This window comes from Heterocephalus glaber, unplaced genomic scaffold (assembly GCF_053883595.1).
Source record: "Heterocephalus glaber isolate CG9 unplaced genomic scaffold, H.glaber_assembly_v1.0 deba00001465, whole genome shotgun sequence".
Classification (NCBI taxonomy): domain Eukaryota; kingdom Metazoa; phylum Chordata; class Mammalia; order Rodentia; family Bathyergidae; genus Heterocephalus; species Heterocephalus glaber.
In genome coordinates this window covers 9383409-9394973 of record NW_028258312.1, presented here as the reverse complement: position 1 = coordinate 9394973, position 11565 = coordinate 9383409, and positions in this window count along the sequence as shown.

The following is an 11565-nucleotide window of genomic DNA, read 5'->3' as shown; positions in this document are numbered from 1 at the left end:
AACTTGGATCGATCCCCGGTGCGCACACCCACACACACACACACACACACACACACACACACACACACAGAATCTAAAGCTTGGAATATAAACCATAATGTCTGGAATATCAAGTTCCACTGTTTAAAGAGCTAAAAAAAAATACACATTTAATTGCTTTTAAATAACCTAAAATCACCTAACTTGCCCTTAGTGCTAGCAACAAGAATTTTGATCCCTGAACTGTTTTCTTCACTGACATAGGAAGCAGGACATTTTTGTAATTTAAGGATTCAGAGACACAGCTTTGGATTATTAGCAACACCTCCCAACATGCAACTGGGTACTTCTTTCTTCCTCAAATCCTAGCAATTAAGTATTAAATCCCTATTATCTTTGGAGAAGATTAATTTTACACACACACACACATACACACTCACGCACACACACACATATATATATATATATATCATATAAAGATGTCTATTTTCCTTCCCAATTGCTTTATGTTTTTTTCTCATAAAACTAATTTTATAGGTTCTTAAATGGTTCATCCTAAAAGAGATTCATGATATTTTACTCTTGTATTTCTGTCCATCTCATTCACTTTATTATCCTGAATGTATCCATTTCTCTGCCTCTACTTTCCAGGCACAAGAACAGTAAAAGCAGTTCATACTTTGAAAGAAGCTACTTTTAAGTGTTGAATTGCAGTGCCATTTGTACTTCTCTTTCATTTCTCCCTTTCAACAAGTTGACTTTTTATTCTAAGCATGGCACATATACAAACACATGCAGACACACATGCATACACATATCTTTCTTTATGGTAAGACTTAAATGGTATCATAAGAGCAATATTTGCTGCAAGTAGCATCCAGTATAGGTAGATATTCTTATTACACTTTGTTTTCCTTAGCCACCCATATTATTTTACCCATAAGCACTCATATCAGAATAATGAATGTTATTGAAAAATTTCAATCAACCTTCCCTATTCATACCACACACCCTTCCCTTAAAACCATACTCTCACTCTTTTTAACAAAACTTTAGAATTAGACAATTGTAGGATATGGTTATGCAATCCTAGTGCCAAGTAATTTTTGTTGCTGTTTCCATTGCTGCAATTTATAACAATATCATTGCGTCAAAAATTACTCTAGAAATCATTTGGAATCATTTCAATTGTTAGTGTTGTATCCTATATGGCCAGTACTGCAGATATATATATAGATAGATAGATAGATAGATAGATAGATAGATAGATAGATATTTATATGGAAGTATATATATATATATATATACACACACCTTCATATATATGAAAGTATATATATATATATATGAAAGTTCTTGTGCATGTGTGTGTGTGACAAGGGTTAAAACTTAGGACCTCTTGCATGCTACACACTCTACCTCTGAGGTGCATCTTCAGCACTACATGATTTTTAACTATATCATGCATCTATGGAAGTTATAAAGAAGTCAAGCCAATCGTACAGTACATTGTACAGTACCTTATACAGTATTCCATTCAACCTTTCTTCCTTTAACTCTCTACTTTTCTGTCAAGTCATATGGCAAATACTGCTAACATTGTATGAAATATAATTTTTGTAATAGTAAGATGATCATATTCCAACTTTTGAGTTTTGTATCTCTAGACATGAGAACAAATAGACTTTATATACCACAAAATCAGTGTGATATTCTTTTTTTTTTTTTTTTTTCTGCCGGGGATCGAACAGTGTGATATTCTTGAGTACTAAGTATTTATATGTTAGGCATTGGGATAAGATCACTGATGTTTACTTGTAAATTCAAGTTGGTTTTATAGGAAATTTTATGCTATTAGTGCAATTTCCATGAATAGCCTACCTTCATGGAAGTTTTAAGCAATTTTTCAGAATTTACCTGTCCTGAGTAAAATCAAATGTGAACTCAAAACTTGCCTAGTAAGAAAAATTTATGCTCTAAAAACCACTTTGTAGTTTTATGAGCATTGAATTTTCCTAGTTTCCCATCTCAACCAAACATACAGTTAGCTCAGAGTATGTTTTTCAAAAAAAAAAAAAGAAAGAAAAGAAAAGATATACTGAGGTTAAGCTCTTTTGCCTATTTCTATTGACACATTACCATTGCATATATTCTTTGAAAATATTCATATTTCATATAATATAGAACTGTAATAGAACAAATAAACAAAAGTAGGTAAAAGCAAATGACATTTTGCCATATTATTTTTAATTTCACTAGACACTTTTGATTCTTTTTATATGAAATTTTATTTTTCACACAACTGTCTTCAATTCTATCAGGTTCTGTAGAACCTTATATGCCATCACTTAGATATATTCCTTTTTGTACATCCAGTCCACATATTTGTGAATTAGTAACAAAAACGTGAGCTATCTCATAAATCATGTAACCATTTCCCAATTGTCATCCTTACTTATTGTCTATTACAATCTCACAGCAATGAAGATCTAGATAAAACAAGTGGCTATTTTTTCTATTGAATTTACATTAATGTTTAGACTTTTAGGATTAGAGTGATAGTGTAAAATTTATATTTTGTTATTTTTTATTATGTAAGTGATGAAATGGAAAATCTGTCATCTTTATTACCTTGCATCATGCAAATTTAAGTGGCCCCAACACATCTGCGATTAGGACCCAATTTATTTGACCTCGGATTTGTTCTCAACATAGTAAACTTACTATTGCATTATAAGCTCGTTATACTAAGACAATTGCAAAAATATTGTGGTAATTTTAAAGCTTTCTTAAATACCTATTGGGCCACAGTTTTATAAACATTGAAATGCCTTTATCTTAATTTCTAGTTTAATAACAGTAGGTAAATAAAATAAACATACTGCATTATTCATATTTAATTTTTTTATTATAATCTGTATGTTGATTTGGAGCCACAACATAACTTTTTGAAATTTTAAAAACTTTTAAACTTTTTTTCCTGAAGTCACTGTTGAGTTCCAGAGAACATTAATATAATTTATAAGATATACAAAACATTAGCTACTAAAATCTGCTAATGCAGCATTTAAACATAAAAGATAGGTCAGGAAATTCAAAGTGATGACTACATAATATTGTTCATGCAAAACTATATTCCAAGCCACCAGGTCACCTTAGAAACTAGATATAGATGTATACATAATACATATTTTTCTATATTTTATGCATCAAAACTATCAAATTATATTAAATTTGTTTATATTCATTCTATTTCTAGTGTAAGCAGAGATCAAATTGTATTCAAAGTGAGTTTAGAATATGTGAGACATGCTTCGATAGCCAATTGAGAGGAAAATATGGACTATATCTTTGAATAGTCATTGAAATTTTTCAAATATTTGTTTTTATATACATTAACATTCTTGTATATTTTGTTAGGTTACAATGTATCTGGCCAATTTTATGTAGATTTTGAAACTTAAGTCATGAATATGAACTATCATGAATATTATCATGAATATGTACTTTTATTCCAATCTAATTTTTGTTATTGTTGAGGTTATGTGTTTCTCTTTAGAGGGAGTTCTTTCACTCAGCACATTTCTTGTCATGTACATTAGATATTACAGTATTGGATTAAACTTTTAATTTCTTTCAGTAGTCTCACAGTCATATAAGATAACATATATGAAAGTAGTGTTATGTGGATAAAAAGAAAACAGTACTTTATGTATTTTTAAATGGCATCTTCCTCCTGAAGACAAAGAGGTGACATAGGCCGTATTTGATAGATTCCTTGTTCTCCTCCCTCTCAGAGTTTTGCAACCTGACATAGGGCCCTGAAGCTCTGCTTTCTAACAACAATCTCATCCTGTCTCCTTCCCCAACTTTTAATGAGTCCTCTTCTGTACCTCAGTAATTCTTTTTTCTTAATTTGTAGCTTTAAAAAAATTAATTTTATTGGTATATTTTAGGTGTACAGGATAATGAGATTCGTCATTGGAAATTTGCACATTTACATAATCTCTCTTGGTTATTTTTTCCCCTTCCCCCGCCCTCCCTTCAACCCCTCCATCTCTCCCTATTTACAAAGACTTTGTTTCCATTTTTTTCATTTTCTCATATTCCATTCCCTTCTTTCCTTTCCCCTACCCCTCACACTTCCCCTTCCCCTTTGCCCCTTTTTTTCCTATTTCACATTATCTATTATACCTTTTAGTCCTTATTTACACTTTCAGTTTCTCACACTAGAGATACTATTCAGTATTTACACATGTGTCCTACTTATTTCACTTAAGAGTATCACTTCAATGTGCATCCATTTAGCTATAAATGTCTCTAATTCCTCATTTTTTTTGGCTGAGTAGTGCTCCATTTTGTAAAAAACACACTTTCTTTATCCGGTCTCCAGTTGATGGGCATTTTGGCTGCTTCCAAGTTTTAGCTATTACAAACTGTGCTGGTATCAACATGGGTGCACATTTATTGCTGTGGTATGATTTTTTTAATTCTTTGGGGAAGATACCGAGTAGGGAAATAGCTAGGTCAAATGGGACTTCCTGTCCTAGTTCTTTGAGGTAAATTCAGTAATTCTTGCAGGCTGCAGGAGACTGTGTATTTTAGGAGATGTTCTAGGTATTCAGATCTGTTTATGGCACCTAGACATGTGATTAGGGTACAGTATAAAAAAGGTTAAAATGCATAACGTGAAACAGATAGAATCCGCACAGGATGCAATGAGTTCCATAATGGGAGTGGCTTTCCATAAACTATGAAGAAGGTAAGGAAGGGTAGGGAGGGAGGAAGGGAAGAGGAGGGAGAGAGAGAAAGTGACAGAGACAGAGACAGAAACAGAGACAGAAAGAGTTTAAGTGGGAAAATAATTTGTGCAAACGTAGAAAACTATGGAAGATTGGGACAAGCCAACAAGTAATAATCCAGGAATTACTATTTATGTTGCATGAATATGAAAATTAAGAAGATTTGAGAATGGAATTATAGGTATCATGATTTTCTTTCAGCAGCTGAAAGTGAGAGAATGTAAGATCTAAAATAAAACAGATGAGTGTTTAGGTACAAAGCAAAGTATCAAAAGGTCAGGTTGAAAATAAATATTTAATTATCAATAGGTATTATGTATGAAACATGTTTTTTTCCAAGTTTTTAACAGAATATCAATAAAATACTTCAAGACATTTAAATGCTGCTGTTTCTTTTGTTAATTTTAAAAAATAAGACATTCATAGAGAAATTATACTTTTGAAACACCTATACTTCAAGGGCTGGAAACAGGAAAGTAATGTTCCTGGTTTCATAGTATGACTATATTTTGCCCTCTTTCTTCCTGACATTGGTTTTAAAAATTGTGGGAGTATCTAGCCCCTCATTTCATCACTTCATATTGGAGAGATGAAGGCTGACAATAGTCATAAAACTGTTCCTCATTTAAAAAACTTCCACAGCTGGATCTTAATTTTTCAGTCTGCTCTATCCAAGAATGGATAATTATCAAGTACAAAAGTTAATTTGATGAATAGATATTAGTACTTTTATTTGATATATTGCTAAGTGCACTACAGTGGAACTTATATTTCATCATCTTATCTTTAATCCATCTGGTTCAAAATAGGATGTGGACTGCATCACCGTATATGGCATGCAGTGTTTTTCTTCTGTGTAGAATTTCCAGGGAAGTCTCAGTAGAAAACTGATCCTGGTTGTGAGGTCCTCACATTCAAGCCTGGTTATGGAAGTCTTCCAGCTCAGAAAGGAAGAAAGCAAAGTCTCAGTAACTTAAGTATATTTATTTTATGGTTAAAAGTTCAACTCTCCTAAATTTCCATCTGGGAGCATATCATGTATTTTAGTGCAGAGTGTTCATCAAAACATGACACTTCCTTTACTTAGTCATGAGTTCTGTTTTAAATAAAAAACTGGCAATTTAGGTGCACATTCTATACTCTTAAGTAAAATTTCAAATATTTGCATGGTAATTAGTTATAGCTGTATTTTCACAGCTGCAGGGCACTAAAATATAGAAATATTTGATATGTTGTAGTATTTACCTCTCTCAAACATACACACAGTTTCCAATGTATTATTTATATATGTGTGTATATGATATGTCCCTTAATTTGACTAGTTCTATTTAATTTTATTTAGTTATACATGAGAATCATTGGGGTAAAATTTAAAAGAATCCAACATTGCCATTGCTTTCTGGGGACAGTAAAACTCACATAAAAAATGAAAGCACTTAGGGTAATGTTCTTAGATTAACATAGATCTTTTTCTCAAAATAACTTGCTTCAAGATCATCTCAATAGAGAGGAACAGAGCAGGGACTTTAGTGACAGTATAAGAAGGTCAGCAAGGCTCTGAAAGGAAAAAAAAGATTACTTTCTCTTGTTCACCTTTACTTTCTACTTAGTAATATTTGGAAAGTCTTTGGCAGAATGATACTTTCCTTCTAGAACATTGCATAGGTAAGCTTCAGTTCTTTGCAGCAATCGCAGGGGCTAGCAGAAACTACAATGGTATAAACTCAGATAGATTTACTTATTTGTGTTTAGCAGAAACTATACCAGCATAGCCAAATTTCTGTATGCTTATTTTCTATATGTATGCATATGTGTAGCAATAATCATCGCCTTTGTCTCTGACCACAAGCCAATTTTCACCTAGTGATTTTCAAAGAGGAAATAATGTATTGGAATTAATGAAGAAAGCAAAAAGGTTTTTGAGAAGAGTATTACATGCACACCATTTGTGACTACTGGGCGATCATGAAATACATTCTGTGAAAAGGTGACAGAACACTGTAGAAGCAAAGGAATGTAGGCCAGATTTAATTGCAAGTGATTCAAACCTTCTTTACTCACTTATTAAATGTGTGAACACAGGTAATATATTGGCATTAGGTGGATTCCAGGATATAGATGAGTGAAAAGAACATAAGTCAACAGGAAAATAATACAAAGATTTGTTAACTGTCACAAGTTGGTTTATAATTCAAGCATGGAGCTTTACACATTGCAAGGGTAAAGTACACTGACTGAATGTCCTAGCACTTTTGTTAGAATTTTCCAGAAATGGTCAATTGGAAAACATAAAAAGGCTTGTTTGTGTAATTATATGGCCTCATACAATGATTTATCTAATCTCTTAAATGTATAATCTCCACATGTAAAACCCTTGGTAAAAATATAAGCAGAATGTAAGTATTCACTGACTCAATAACTGATCAAAAATGAAGAACATATACTTTAAATTGTGTAGGGAAATTGGCTCAGGCATTTCTGAGTTGGAATCTTAGCAAACGCATTACATTATGAGTTACTTCACTTAGGAACAGCTTTTAAGGTATCCACTATATAATTGTGGATACATTTACTTAAAGAATACCTTATAAGTTGTTCCTCTAATGAAATGTGGAAAGTTTTCCTATGAATATTTTCTTAGTTATTTGCTTGCATGAGCATGTATCACTATGCTTCGCTATATCAGATCAAACTAGGAGATATAATTGATGATTTTTAATTATTTAAAATTACATAATAAAAGAAAAAAATTATTGCTAACATAGAAAAGGTAGACACATTTCCTAAGTGAGTTTTCATTCCCATAAACCTTCTACCAGTTAAACGTACTGTCAATTGATGAAATTAATAGACCCAGGCAGAGGTGAGAAGATCATGATGCACTACACTCGTCAGTGGATTAACCCACTGATATTCAATGCTGCATATGTCGTTAAAATTTGGTGCCAAGTTGGAGAAGGTGAGTCACTGACAGTTGCCTCTAGCTGGGAATCTTCTGCTGTACTTTGTTTCCTGGTCATCATGAAGTGAGCAGCTTTGCTCCACCATGCCCTTCTTGTATGATATCTTTGCCCTAGAGCTAGGCAAACTTGAACTGGTACTCTGAAACTATGAGGTAAATTCAACTTTTCCTCTTTTCCATTGTGGGTGTCAGATATTCTGTCCAAACTATGGAAAGCTGATCAATACACTCCTTAAAAATTCTGTCCCCACAGAATTGTATCCTTTCAGACCTCATAATTCAAAACTGATTTTTTCTCTACTTTCATGATTTCACTAATTTCTATATGTTAATGACCTTTAAATACACATCTCTAGCATATATCTTGGCCCTGCAGTTTAGACCTATGTAGTCAACCATCTACTAGGCATAGTTAATTGATATTTCATAGGTGTTTCAAAGCTACAGTGTCCCAAACTGACAATATTAAATTTCTCTCAATATTCATAATTCTTTAATTATATTACTATCAATGAAATCATATAGTTTATCTGTAAATCTGGGATTTGTCTGGATATTTTGTATTACTTTAAATTTGTATATAGATTGGAGACCAATCTTGCTGCTTCTATCTTCTTTGTCACTTTTATATCTACCTGGCCTGTTCCACCTCTACATCCAGTGGCTCTACCTTATATCAGTCAGTCATCTCCTATCTGGAATATCATTGCCATCTCCTAACTATTCTAGATGCTTGTTATTCGAAATTTGACAGGGTAACCTTCCTAAAATTAATAAGAACAACAAGAATGAAAATGTGATCCCCATATCTCTCATCATCAGTCTATTTAATAGGTTTTGGTTGCCTGCTGAGTATGTAAACCTTACCATTATCTATCCCCTGCCTAACTCTCTGGAGTTATTATTTTGATGTTCTGTCCCCAAACACCCAAGATATCACTCAAGTGAAAGTACTTAATCTTCTCAAATTACTTGAAACCCTGAGGGAATAAAATGAATAATTGAAATCATTATAATAACAATATTGCTAATGATTAAGAAATATCCTAAAGTGTTCAGGAAAAAATTCACTCTGTAAGCTGTGGAGTGGGAGTGAAGAGAGGCATTGTAAGGTGCTGTAATGGGAAAATTATAATGACAACTGAGTCATGATTTTTTAAGGACCTGTTGTGCAAATTTAAGTGAGATTTGTAAATATATGACACACATGCTGGTGGTAGCAAATTAGAGAGTTGCAATGTTTTTCATTTTATTTATTTTTTCAATGGAGAATAATAGAATTAGTGTACTTTTAAAATTTAGTAGCTTTTATGGATATACCTCATTTATCTCACATTACTGGAGAAGATTACTTGTTTTATCTAATAATATTATTAGATAAAATATAAATTAGATAAAATAATATTATTAGATAAAACATTACTTGTTTTATTTAATAATGAAATAATCATATAACTGAGAATATCCTTTAAAAATTAAGCATTTAGTGTTTCACTTCCAGAATAGCATCATGAAGGTCTCTTCATACTCTTCCCCTAGAGAAACAAGAGAAACAAGTAAACTGATAGAAGAACACAAAAAATAATTAGAGTATGTAGAAATTTCTCTAAGGCATATATATAGTAAAGATGTAATTATTCAAGAAAAGCTCCTAAAATGCTGTAAGATCAGTAAGTATTGGTAGCACTTGAGACAAAATTTTTTCACTCCATTGCACAACTGAGCTCACTTTAATAGAGGTTACCATGGGTAGTTGTGGCCAGGAAGACAGAATTTGCTGTCTCTTCATCTGAGAGTCAAAAACAATCATCTGTAACTCATCGGGAGGGTCCAGGAATGAATATTTCTTATTTCCTCCAAGTATAAATTAAAAGAATAAGTGCCTAATGAGCATATCCAAGAAGTCAAGAACAACTTTCCTCCATCTAGCCCTCCATGTGGAATGAACATTCTACAAAAATTGGGAAGCCACAAATACTGGTGCCCTCCCAACAGCTTGGTCCTAGGGCAGGGCCTTCATCCTGGGAGAGGCAAGCTGAGAGAATTAGTTCTAGCACATAGACAATGGCCAGACTCTTCCAAGAGTTTGAGTTTCCAAAGAAAGGAGTGCCCTGAAACACTCCTCAAAGCAACTTCACATTATCTTGGACTGTGGAGAAATTTATTCTTAAAGCATGTTTAAAAAATGATTTCTTTTTATTAGTACACGAATGCAGTGCATAATGTTGGCATTTCTCATGTGGAGTTGGTGCGTATTCATAACACATCTTAGTTCCTTGTTTTCATCTTTTCCTCCCCTCCCTCCATCTCTTCATCTCCTTCTTGTCTTGAAGAAAGATCTGTCTTCTTCCTTCCTATAATATTTTATTTTGCTCTTTATATATACTTTGCATTTCTGATATAAGAGAAACTATATGATATTTAAACTTTTGTGTTTTATTTACTTCATGTAACTTTCTGATCTCAAAGTGTATCCACTTTCATACAAATAACTCGTTTACTTTTCTTTATGGCAGAGTAGTACTCCACTGTGTGTAAATCCCACATTTCTTTTACCCACTCAGCTGTTGATGGATATATCTAAACCCTAGACCATCTGGTTCGTCAGAGGTAATAAAGAAAATAAATAGTGAAGGAAAGCCATTCTGGGATCAAAAAAATCTCTGACTAACCATAAAATTAACTTTACTTGCATTTAATTAGATCTGAATGATGAGCAAATTTTATGGCAGGACATTATTAAAACATAAAGCAATCAACTGGCAATTAGGGTCCTAATATGTGGGTATGTAATATCAAATTAAATTTATTTATTAATAGAGATATCAGGGAAAGAGACAAAGACAGTCTTGCTATTTTCGTCAAACAGAAAATACTAGTAAAAAGATACAAATACTAAAAAGGCATAAATGAAAATTCCAGAGTTTAAAATTACAATTTAAATTAAAACAACACTAGAAGGGATCAACAATAGATTTGAACTTGCAGGGGAAAAATTTGACAAGATTTAAGAGCTATAAGAATTATGGAATATGAAGAGCAAGGAGAAAATAGAATGAAGATAAAGAAACAAAACCTTAGAGGAGTGTGGAACATTTTATATGCACCAACATAGCATAACAGAAGTATCAGAAGCAGAGGCAAATGAGAAAATAGTTGAAAAACATTTAAGTAAATGATGGTTAAAACTCCCCAAATTTACTGATACACATTAATTTACATATCCAAAACTCTCAACAAACTCCAAATTGAAATATACAAGGAAGTCCATACCAAGACATAGTAGAGTAAAAATTCTGAGTCAAAGACAAAGAAATTCTTGATAGCAGCAAGGATAAAATTGCTTATCACATACAAATGAAACTAAATAAGATGAAAAGCTGATTTCTTATCAGTACAAATGGAGGTCAGAGGGTAATGGAATGATGTATTCAAAATGCTGAGGAAAACATCTGCCAAACAACAATCTTATATCTAGTAAAAATATTTTTCAAAAATAACGTAAATTAAAGATATTCCTGATAAACAACATCTGAGCGAATTTTTGTAATTTCAGATGAGTTTTATAAGAAATACTAAAGAAAGTACTTTGAAAGCAAATAAATTTACAGGAAATTTTAATCCACCTAAAAAAATACACATCACTGTTATAGACATTTCTGTAGTTACTATATACCATATGAATGCAATTGTATAAAATAATATACATGTAATTGTTCCTATAACATATACAATATTGCATTTGACAAAGCAATTCAGAGGCTGCAGGTGAGAGCAGTAACCAGAAACAAATGAAAATTATAAGAAATAATAGATAAAGGG